Raw genomic sequence first — 12,456 nt, 5'->3', positions numbered from 1 at the left:
AGCTAGATGTAATGTCAGCAGAGCAAGCACTCCCTAAATGAAAGTTTCATATACATACTGCGAGGAGCCAGGAATGTAATGCGGACACAAGTTAATCATGGTTTTGGCTAAAGACGTTTATTTGAAAGAAAAAGGGTTGGAAGAATCCCTAATCTAAGAGGAATTTCTCTACCTCAACAAAAAGCTAATGAATCTGCCAATGTTAAGATACTCAAATAAAAGTAAGTCCTGTGCCGTTATCCTGTTCTGGCCCTCACACTCTAATATAACTCTAAGGTGCAAAGGGTAATGCTCCCTGTCTTCTTCAAGTGTTCAAAAATGGTCAAAGTTCAACATGAGAGTTCAAAATACAACAAAAATGTTTTTCCTCAAGGACAACAATTCACATTTCTTGGGAGAACCTCCTTCCCTAGGTTCTTTGCATTCAACATCCAATTCAAAGAATCACCACGTTTCCAAGAGGACTTCCTCTCACCCCTTAGAGTGTTCATGTCGCTTGAGGATCTTGCTCCCTTCCCTAAGAGTTCTCTTTACTTCTAGTTTCAAAGGCACCTTTCTCCCCACGGGCCTTTCCTTCTCTTTTTACACTTTTGTTCACAGTTCACAATGTTACTGTTTCCTTTAACTTCTTCTCTTAATACGTCACAACCATGGCTCAAGGTCTCCAAGACATGATTTTCCCTTGAGCCACATTATTATAGTTCATAAATGGCTTTTCCTTTTCACAGTTTATACAACAGACACATTTGTCTTCACCTGATATCCTGCCAGGACTTTTATATCTAAAACATTCATCGCTTCTTAGTATTCAGGGGAAATGTCTCCCTTGGCCCCTGATGTTTGGAAGGCTGGGTTAACTAACCTGCCCAACACGTCATTTGTCTTGACAAAAGTTCACAAGGCCAAACGGGATCTTCCCTTTCATGTGTTTTTCATTTCTCACTAGTTATGAGCTTCTCCTCGTGTATATTTCTTTCCCTTTGTTCAATTTTAAAGTAACAGCTTTGGTGCGCCGGCCACCCAGTGACGCGTTCACTTCCTCTCGGGTAACCGGTTGCCTTTGGTGTCACCTCTTCTCTGCCTGCTTCATAGATTTAGCTCGTTTGGCGCCCGGCTAAGCGCAATATTGCCACTGTGCTTCTCTCCTTAATGCACAGTTCCTGCAGCGTTTCCCTTGGTTGCAGTAAACTGCCAGTACCTTCTCCTTGCTTTGCTAAGGTTGTATCGGGCTCTCTGCTGCAGCCTGCCTTCCCCAGCATGGTGTCCAGCTGTGTGGCCGAATGGCAGGCAGACATGTGTCTGCAGCTCTCCCCCTTCCTGCTGCTCCTCCCTCTCCTTCTCTCTGTAGATTCCAACGGGCCTCTCCCCTGCGAGGTAAGTCAGTCTGGTGAACTCAGTAGACTGTGATCTCCAGCTTTCCTCCTCAGCTGGCTGGCTATCTCTCCCTCTGCTAGACTAGTCTCTCCTGGGGTCTGTGAAGGTTCAGCTGACTGTGAGGGCCAGCTCGCCTGGTCAGCTGGGCAGCTCAGCAGCTACTTCTCCTTCTGCTGGGCCAGTCTATCCTCCTTGCCTCTGTCAGGGATTCCACTGCCTCCAAGTAAGCGTCCCGGTCTGCCCCTTCTGGTTTCTCTGGACTAGCTTCACTCCTTCCACATGATTTTCCCAGGGAAGGCTGCGCTCACACTTTCTGAGTCTTTCCTTGCTTTTATTTTGGTTCTGGCCAATAGGATTTGTGGAAAGACTAGACCGCTGATAGTGCTTTTCATTAGGAGTGATCATGGTTGCTCCCCACTTCTTTGTCGTCTCAGTTGTTGTAAAGAGACTAGGTTGCTCACAGTGGTTCCCACCATTCCTCCATTCCTCTCCCTCGTCCCAGTACTGAGAAAGTGATCTTCATTGATGTGACTCTTATTCTTCCCTCGTCCCAGTAATTGTTAGAGGACTGGTGAGAAGGCTACAATTTATGAGTCTATTATGGGAGGGATTGTTCTTAGGGATTGTTCTCATGGTTATAGGATGATGGTTTAAGTCCTGTGACTGGTAGGAGTACTGTGTTCCATCTAGTGAGTACACTTTACTACCATTAGGATTGTCTCCCCCCCACATGGTCCTCCCTTGGGCATCCACTCCCAGGGTCGAGATCAGGTAGCAGCTTCCCTTCCTTGGCCATATGGGGAGAGACTCCCTCAGTGCAAATAGTGCTGACATCACTAGATTTATCACAATTCTGAAAGTTAATTGATTTTAATGTATTATGTATCTAAGAGTGTGTTGATGAGGCACAAACACTAAACTGCATTTACAGTTGATTTCTCAGTGAATGTAAGTGCTGCCTGTTACATATTTGAGTCTAAGGAATTCATTTAGAATTCCCTCATTTAGATTTCCCTCTATTTGCTATTGGTCTATACACAATCCTTTGACCTGGGATAGTATTGCTTACCTCCTTGGATGATGTATGTAGAAGACTAAGCAAGACAGGCTGATGTCATGAAGCTGCCTTGGTTTAAAGGTTGCTGGACCCTTACCGCTACCGGACAGCTGCAGTAAGGGATGGCCCAGCTTTCCTTTAGTCGCTGGAACTTGGTAATCTGATCTGCTTGGTGAATCTCTCTTCTGTTTATGAAATCTCCCTTATGTTCAACTTGATCATATGAGCTTAGGACTTGCTTTGTAGCTTGTCTCTTTAGAGCAATCCTCTTGTTTGAGAATGTCATTAAATAGGACTTTAGACTCTCCCCTTACTCCCTACTTCTGACCCTGAATGATCTGACTTTTCCTGCTAATGGTTTAGCTGCACTACTATTATTCTGAGAACGTGATTGGGGCACGGACACCATGGGCTGTCAGGGTCCACCATCTTATTATGTTCTTTTTGTCTGGCAAGGTCTCATTCTTCCTGAAGAACACATGTATGCCCTTAGATGTACCATGCTAGATTTATACTATTCCTGCTCACATCTCACAAATCTGACATCATATACTACTTTCGTAATTAAGGGCCTAATTCACAGAAGCATTTTAGAATGGTACAATCCCATTGGAAAACGCTCCATGAATCAGATCCTAAATATATTGATTTACCCAATGAGGGCATGGTTGAAATCATATAATTCTTTACCCAAACACCTAACATGTATTAAGCTGCATTTGAATCCCCTTAGCATAACAATGATGATTTTAGTTTAACTAATCACTTGTGCTGGTGTCCTTAAGAGTGTATTTCTGGCATTAAGCCTGGTTATCCACTGACAGAGCATGACAAAACATCAAGGCATAGATGTAAATCGGGCATCATTGTGTATAACTCACATATCTAGGCTGTATTATATTTGATATTCAGTGAAAAAACTTTGTTAAAGCAACGTCATGGTTAAGTTGCACTAAGAAAAAGCTATGAAATTCAGTGAAAACACTTTGTTAAAGGGACGTTATGGTTACAAGTAAAACCAAAACCCTCTAGAAATTGACCAGTTATGGCAAGCTAAGCAACCATAACTCGCACCACCACCATGCACTGCTAAGACTAACACTCAGGACATCAAAGATGACATCTCAAATGTCATTGATGACATCACAGATGACATCACATATCTGGGCCACTTGTTTTTGTTCACTGACATATATAAGCCAGGCGATTTTGTTCACTGACAGTCAGAATATAGAAATTGAAAAGGTGCTATGTATCTAGATGTTAACCTTCTTTCATGTTTTTAAAATACTTTGCTTGGGGTTTGGTCTCAGCTCATGGTGCAGATATACGGGGCAATAAGCAAGCCTTAAACACACAATTCATTTGTATACATGATGATGAACTTTAATGTTATTGAAATTTTCTGGTGATGTTGTTTCTTCCTTGTATGTGCCTCTGACTTGTGTGCATTGTGGGTCTTCATATGCATTGTTTGTACTAACACAAGTATTTAGTAAATTGAATTATTAGCTATTTATTCCATGTTTAACATTACTCAAAACTCTGATAAGGTTGTATTCAATATTTAACTATCCAAACTTACCAGATTAAAAGCATTGTACTTTTATACTTCTATGATGCATGCTTCAGCCATCGCCTATGTGTATGTATGCTTAGGTTCCAGTATTAACAGCAACACTCCAATATAATTATTTGTTTAGATGAGTACATTCTTTAATACATGAAGTAGTACATGATAGGTCTCCCGATCACCCCTGACATCTTGTTACCAACATTATAAACAGCCTCATGTTACGGCTAAGTTTTGGCATGGTTTTCTGCTTTCCTGGCAGACCATTCACAGTCTGTCTCTCTTTCTCCTTTCTGTTTGGAGCCGGTCCTCCTGTCCTGTGGTGTTCCACAGGGCTTTGCACTCTCGCCGACATTATTTAACATCTACATTAGGCCACTTCTCCGTCTTTTTCAGTCCATGGATTCCGTTATTACTGCTATGCCGATGACACACAGATTTTGGTCTGCCTTGATCTTGCTCAGCCGGAGACGGTTCCACGGTTTAGGGGTTGTTTCGAGGACCTGGGATTTTGGATGGCGGCAAATTGGCTAAAACTTAACAGCGAAAAGACGGAGGTTTTGGTCGTTGGTACTTCCAATCCTGTGTCTTTTTGGACTGTTCTTTCTGTAAAAAATCTGGGTGTAAAATTTGCTTCATCCTTATCTATGGTTGATCAGGTTGCAGCAGTCTGCAAATCTGGTCACTTCAAATAAACCATTCTGTGGAAAGTACTTTTTTTCCGGCCCACTGTCAGGCTCCTGTTGTGGTGGTGCTTGTACTTAGGACGATTGACTACTGTAATTCGCTCTACCTTGGTCAGCCCTGGTAACTCCTGCAACGCTTTCAGCTTCTCCAGAATGCTGTGGTCAGGCACATACTTCACCCTCTGTTGGGCGCGCATATGTCTATGTTGCTTTCTCAACTCTATTGGTTCCCTGTTGAGAAGCATATTCTTTTCAAATCGCTCTGCATGGTGCATCAAGCTTTTTACAAATTAGGTGCCAAATATCTTCACGCTAAATTCATTCTTTATGTTCTGTCTCATCTGCTCCATTCTCAGTCTGCTCTTCTGATTCAGATTCTGCGATGCAATTTTCCCCACATAGGTTGCAGCTGCCAGGGCCTGGAATTCTCTTCCTCATTCCCTTTGTGCCATTTTTGAGTATCTGATCTTTCGTCGTTCTCTTAAAACATTCTTGTTCCGATTCTCTGCTTTCTTCTTTTCCATTCTCTGTCGGGCGGTTTCGCGCCATGATGCCCTAGGGCAAATGTGCGCTTTATAAATATATACAACATTACATAACATAACGTCCCTTTAACACATTTCTTTTACTGAATTTCATAGCTTTTTATTAGTTCAAATTAACCATAATGTCCCTTTAACAAAGTTTTTTCACTGAATTTCATAGGTTTTTATTAGGGCAACTTAACCATAACGTCCCTTTAACAATATTTTTTCTATGAATTGCATAGGTTTTTATGAGTGAAAATGTTTCAAGATGTTACAACACTGTATATAAGTTATTAATAATTCCTCTTTTAACAAATATGAAAGAACTGTAAACCTCCTTGTACAAACATATATTTTGCAACGCATACTGATGTGTGTCGTTATCAGCAGAGCATGCTGGGGATGCAAGTCATTGTTGAATTGCCTAGGGCATGAGGTTAGACCATGACCCCAGCCCCACAAAATCACCTCCGTTATCCACTGCACCATCCATGCATCCTCATTAAGTGTCCACTACATCCTCATAATGTGACCAATGGCCAGTGCTCATGGCTTCCAGCCATGGCCAGTTTCCACAATCCATGGGGCATGGGCTTTGGCCATGCCACATGCCCCAATAAGCAAATAAGAGTACACATTTGTCCTTGCTCAGGGCCAGGCCCTTTGCCCAGGCACCAAAGTTATATCACAATTTTTTGTTCTTATATTTTGACACTTTGGAAAAATAAAACACAAGACAGATTTGCAAAAAGCATGCTTTGAGGTCCTTGCTGATGCTCCTCACGAATGTTTGGTACAATCCTGTCCAGCACTTTGTGCTGTAGCCACGTGCAGAATTTTATTCCCCATTCAAACCTATCCCAATTTCAGAACACGTTACCACATAGCCGGTGCTTGGTGGCCATGCTCATTTTAACCCATTCCATGGACATAGACTATACCTCAGTCACCAAAGGTATATCTTTCTCTGGAGGATAGCTCAGGGGTAATGTGCTCACCTTGGAAACAAGAGCACCAAAGGTTCGATCCCTGGGTCCGCGCTTATCAACCTCTGGGTGTTACACGTGTTATAAATATCATATCACTATTTTTTGTACCTACAAAAAAAACACAGACACATTTGCATTCGTTCAGGTCCTTGCCAATGCTCGTTGCACGGGTTTGCTTCAAATCCGTCCATGTTTATTTTTTGAAGTGTCAAAATGTACGTACATAAAATAGTCATATAACTTACCTCCCAGTTGACAAATTCTATTCAGACTTTGCAGAAACATTCAAGGTTGGGTGTATAATCTTTCTAAATACCTTTGTGCACATTCGTCAAATGGCAACAACGTTATAAGTCATCTAAAAATGTTGAGACCCCCCCACTCAAATGTTGCCCCCTCTTGACAAAATCCCACCAAACATAGCAGACACATTCAAATCTGGGTCTAAAATGTTGTGAAGATTGATCAAATGGCACCAAATGTATAAGCCTTGCAAATATTTTGGGACCCTCCCTCTAATGTTGCTCCCTCTTAGCAGAACAGCAGAACCATTCAGGGTCAGGTCTAGAATGATATTGTAAAATTTCATGCAGTTTCATTGAGTGGCGTCAAAGTTATAAGCCATCCAAAAACTGCTTTTCACCATGTAATTCAGAAATAGGCATGGATGCCCCGAATATCCGGACTGTTCGCAGACTTTGTACATGAAAAGAAAAAAATATTTTGGGCTTTTTAGGGCCATATCCCATCCCATCCTCGTCATCCCTCACCTCCCCAGAGATTGTTTAGTTATTTTGCCAAGTGCATTGTTGTGTTTGTTAATATGTTTTTACCGCAATGTCCGTGGACAATATCGGCAGTCTGCGAATCCAACATGGTGACCATTTTCAAAATATCTGACGGAGCTCACTTTTGTCACCATCCAATCAGCAGGCTCGTCTAATGTCTGCAGACATCACACCGGCCCTGATTGAACAAGAGGGGTGTCCGTGGACCCAGATATCACACATTTTGCTTACCTACTTTTTGCCTGTTTTTTAAAAAACTACTGGACGGATTTACACCAAATTTACAAAACCCTGATTTTGGGACCAAGCTGCTGCTCCTGGGTATATTTGGTTCAAATTCATCCAGCGGATTGGGCTGTAGGCGTGAGCAAATTTATTTTTCCATTGCGTATATGAGGATTTCCACACATTTTGGGACCTCCCCTATAATATTACCCCCCCTGGATGAAACCGCACCAAACTTGAGAATCATTCTGAGGGCACCAAAATATGTTTGGTGAGGATTCATTCAGGGGGGGGGTTATAAGCGGCCCAAAAAGTGAGCAACTTAACCATAACTACAGGGCCGCTACCCCAGGCTCTCTAATGTACCAAAATACTGCTTGTTTGAAGCAGTTTCAAGGCTGCTGCTTGAAATAATTTAGTGCTTTGCATAATCACACATGTTGCAGGTTTTGATACCTGTTATTGACCTCACTTAGACCATGCAGCTATGGTACAATGCATGAGCTTTCAAAGTTCAACAGACTTCTTCATTAGATGCTGTATGGTGTAATGATTTTGAACTGGGTCGCCCCAGCCCTTTAAGATGAGTAGCAATACACTGGAGATGGATGGGGATGCAGATTTTATTCATACATCAATAATCAAGACAACTCAGGTAGTTTGGCAAAAGGGAGTTCCTTTTAATATCAATTGTCTAAAACAGGGAGTACAACGAACATCAGCATTCGCTCGATCCTCTTACTTGACTTATTTTGGTAGAAACTGAGGTTATATTGTATAAAATCGTCATCAGTGACGTGTTGACCTGCGTCACTACCTAGGTGGCAAACTAGAAAACCTATTTGAGAAAGTGATTGGGTCTAAGGAAACATCTAAGTATATTTTGCATACTAGTCTGAGACAGTGAGAGAAAATGATAGGTTTCTTAACATCAGGTGGGGCAACTGAGCCCTTCCCTCAAAATGGGCACTATAAATGTCACTAAATACACGACGTTCCATTGGCTACACAAACTATAGGACCCTTAATTATGCGGTCCTCTATAATTGGTTGGCTTCTAACCCCGTCAGTACTTTTCCAACTACGTCTAGCAGCATGCAGACTGAACATCCAGGTGCTAGTGGGCTTATTTTAACACTAACTTCCCACCAATTAATATATCAATCCATCATCACCTCAATGGTCCAGTGTCAATTAGTGCTTTGAAGTTTGGCCTTGAGTTTGTACTTGAGAATTTTTAAGGAGTGTAGGCAGAGCCTGACCTCATGCGAAGGTATGACCACCTCGATCGTCCAATTTCTTCCTTCCACGTGACTGGTCACCATGAAATCGAGCCTTTTTGTGTATTTAATATTATTTTCTAATAGTCCTCTGACGTCTTTTGTTTTGCTCAAGCCTTCTGAACAGGAGTCTATGTTCTTTCACACAATTTGTATCCAATGTCAGCCAATTCCTGTTTGATAAGACCTTGGCTTCATGGCTCATCCAACTCTTTCTGCTGAGATTTCATTTGTAATTTAATTTGCTGTTAACTGTGACATACTGAAGTGAGGCCTTCTTGTTAATGTTCAGCACTGCTTTATAATGCGTAGTGGAAACATCCATCTTTTACTTGTCCCTATGCATCTATATATGTTAGCACTTGCCGCAATCTATTTACTATAAAGCTTTAGGCTAGCATTCAAGATAACTTTGCTTCTTGCGTTTCTGTTGCATCTGTACACGTATAAACTAGCTTAATATCTTCATCTGTGTCTGTGGCATAAGCTTCTTCACCTTGATCCCAAGATGTCACTTATCCTTGGTACTTTCTTGATGCTTTATAGAATATCTGCATTCTCTGGTCGCTACATCTATTCTCTGTGCGTCATCTCTCTCTGCGTGAGGTCACCATTCATCCTTGCCATTCATCTGCTCTGCTTCTTCAGGAATCTCATTCAAAAGGCTATCATATTGTCTTGTATGCAGGTATGGGTTTCTCAGTGGGTACCTCGCTTCCCAGATTATCTTAGGTACGGGTATTCTTATAGGTAATGCACGCTTTGCTCTTTGCTGGTTCACTTGTTCCACATACGTCACATACTTTGGTTCCCACTCTATAGGTAATAGAGGCGGGGCAGTTGGAGTAGGGGTACTTGGCACCTCCTCTACAATTTCTAAAATTAAAACCCACAGGACTGTGCATGCTCGAAACGAAGGAAACACGCATTGGCAAAACTACAGTTTTGGCTTTTGTGTAGGCATGGCATAGGCAATTGCCAGACACTGGCACAATCATACCACATGCAATAAGATGGTGACAGCTGGAAAATAGTGTGAGTACCCGGGCATATGATAGCAGTGCCTGTAAAATGCAGATTTCCTGATTTGTTGAAACTTCATAGGAGGCTTGTTGTTTGGGCTTCCTATCTGACCAATTTTCTGACTTGGAAATTTGGAAGCACAATGTTGCAGTTTAGAGTTAATTTGCTGTTGACACGAGAAAATTGCTACTTGTGGAAGAAAGCAGAGCCTGACAGTTTCAAATGTCGATACTGCGGGGAAGAAGTTGAGACTATCAAGCATTTTATATTAGTATGCGAAACACTTGTTGCTCCACCAATGATCTGTTTCAGGGATCATGTCAAAGATTTGAGATACCATTCTTGGCAAACTTTGTGGGAACGACTTTATGATTCTACCTCGTTATCGCTACATAATGGCTTGTTTTAATTTCTACTTACGATTAAACATATCAACTAAGGGTTAATTAGACCAATAATTTGGAATGGGGAAACGTGTATTGGGGAAATTATTTTTATAGATATGAATAAATGAATTTTTGCATTTGGTTTTAAGGTTTGCTATGGATGAATTGTATGTATTTTACTGATTTTGCTATTTATTTCTCTGTGATGAGGTTTTACGTTTTGATTGTGTAAGGCTTTTTGTAAACCAAGTGCACAAATAAAGAAACAAAATGCCTATCTAATGCCTTTACACAAATCAAAATTGCTTTTCCAACAGGCTTTCAATGCAAGGTGCATGTGTACTACATATAATTCAAGGGACTGAAGGTACACTTGGTTGATATATCTTTATTTCACCGGTAACACATTTACAACTGCAATTACACCATTGATGTTACAGCTTGATAAAGCTAGCTAAAATAATCTAGGAGGATGTGTTTGATGCATGAAGGGATCAGTAGTGGGTGGGAATAGCCATAGGTACGAGTATGGCCGTGGGCAGTAAATGAGTGGGTAAATAACCATACAACACCCCCACGAGCTGTGTGTCCCTCCTCAGATCCCATCTCCCTCCTAAAGATACTCGAATGCAGTCGTTTTGACTTATAGGTAGCTCTTTAGAGCCACCTAACAGCCAAGACTGAAAAAAGCACTTTAAGCTTCATTTGCTAAAGAAACAGTATGCAGGGAATGCAGGTCTGGAATTGCTGTTGCATCTAAAAGATCATAAAAACTCCTGGAAGCAGGGAGCACACATGTGTTGTATACATGTTTTTTTTAACAGGAGTCAATTTAATGTGAACAGTTTTCCAGCTGCATATTTCACTAGACCATACAAATAAACTTCCATGTTTCATTCTTCATATGTAAATAACTAGTATGGAAAGTGCCCTATTTTTCCCTGTTCCTCGACTTGTGCTGGACTGCTGAAATTCCCAATGATAAGAGGTGCTTTAAAGCTGACGTTAGTTAGCCAATCTGCCCAGAATGGCTTCTTCCATTATTAAAGGAAGACAGGATAGCGGCTCTGATGCAGCACATTAGCAGTGCAATGACAGCTGTCAAGCAATAATTCTGGGACATGTCTGAAAAAGCCACAGCGACAGAGGAGAAACACATGAGCAAGCCAAGAAGTGAACAGTTACTGCTGCTTTGCTGAGCCTTGCTGAAGGTTGGGGACTGAATGTACAAAAGTACTAAGCAACAGACTTCACAATCACCCTGTGGACATGGGAGGGGCTAAAAGTACTTTCGTTGGGAAGGACACAAGGATAGAAGGATTTTCTATCTAAAGCTACCCAGTGAATAACTAATACTAGGAAACGCTGGTGTACAGCTTATCTAAAAGTAGATAGAACAAGAAGGAAAAGACCTCAATGATTTGTCAGTTTAGTGCCTGTAATCTCACTTGGAGGTGAGAGATTTTCGACCGTTCCCTCCTAGACCACTCTCTTTCATTCTTGTTAAAAAAGAGAACATCTATGGCGTTAAATCAGCAGTCTAATTCTAGGTGCAAACAATGTAATAATCTTTAGACTTGCTGAATTTTTCCTAGGCTCTCTGTAATAAAGTTTTGTAACAGCAATAGCCTCAATTTGCTAAAACTGAGACACTAGTTCTCAACTCGCTACAGATGATTGCTGTTCATTAACAAGGAGCTGAGAGTAAAGGCTGCTTTGGCTAAATAAGAAAATTACAGGTCACGTGTATTTCCTTTCACATGTCTGTCAATTAAAGTACATACCATTTATTGAGACTCTAATTGTGAAGCCATGGAAGCGTGCACTAGCTGAGAAGTGACAACATTAGAAGTTCCCCCATTTAAGGCACCACTTGTTCTGACTCAGGATTGATCTGCGATCACTTCCCTTTTTCCCCCTGTGCTGAAAGCACTCCTGATGCGTAAGGTCATCTGCAACATGAACAATGTTGTGTCTGCTTTCCTCATAATATTGCTTTACATTGGTTTAAGTAACTCCTGTGCTTGATGAGGCTGTGGAGATAATTTGTTTAACCGTACAATATTTTTCTTATCAATGTTGTCCCTGCTTCACATAGGTACCTTGGCAATATGGAGTCAGGAATAGTTGTGCCAAGCCACTAGAAAATGGGTGACTAGGTAGATCATATATCAGCAACAGCTGGTTGTGCTTGGACAGTGTAAGTTTTACAAGATAATTGAAAATATTTGTCTTTTAGTTGCCTTGATCAATGAAGACACAGCTGCAAACTTGTCACCCGAGGAGCCTCGAGTATGTACAGCCCAAATCCTAACTCTTGAGCTTTCGCGAGTAGCAAGAGATTTTGGCTCTACATGAATATTGTGTAACGCCCAGACCCACAGGTATCACAGCATTTGTACAGGGTAATAACAGAGTAAATAACAGTCAAATCTTTACAGATCATATGAGATGTTGAGTGTAGCATCGCACATAGTTATGACGTTATGTTGTGTGGTTTATATAGAGTGCTTGTATGTCACCAAATCAGCTTCTTGACAATAAGAAC

General features: G+C 41.3%; 1 protein-coding gene across 1 annotated transcript in view; it reads left to right on the top strand.

Annotated features, from left to right (window-relative positions):
• KCNH1 (potassium voltage-gated channel subfamily H member 1) overlaps nucleotides 1-12,456 on the top strand; it is a 2,382,450-nt gene that overhangs the window by 1,197,103 nt on the left and 1,172,891 nt on the right. The gene's annotated exons all lie outside the window — the stretch shown is intronic.

This window comes from Ambystoma mexicanum, chromosome 4q (assembly GCF_040938575.1).
Source record: "Ambystoma mexicanum isolate Mex_15411 chromosome 4q, UKY_AmexF1_1, whole genome shotgun sequence".
In the NCBI taxonomy this organism is placed as follows: domain Eukaryota; kingdom Metazoa; phylum Chordata; class Amphibia; order Caudata; family Ambystomatidae; genus Ambystoma; species Ambystoma mexicanum.
Note: the sequence above shows the minus strand (reverse complement) of the source record. Positions and strands in the feature narration are given on the sequence as shown.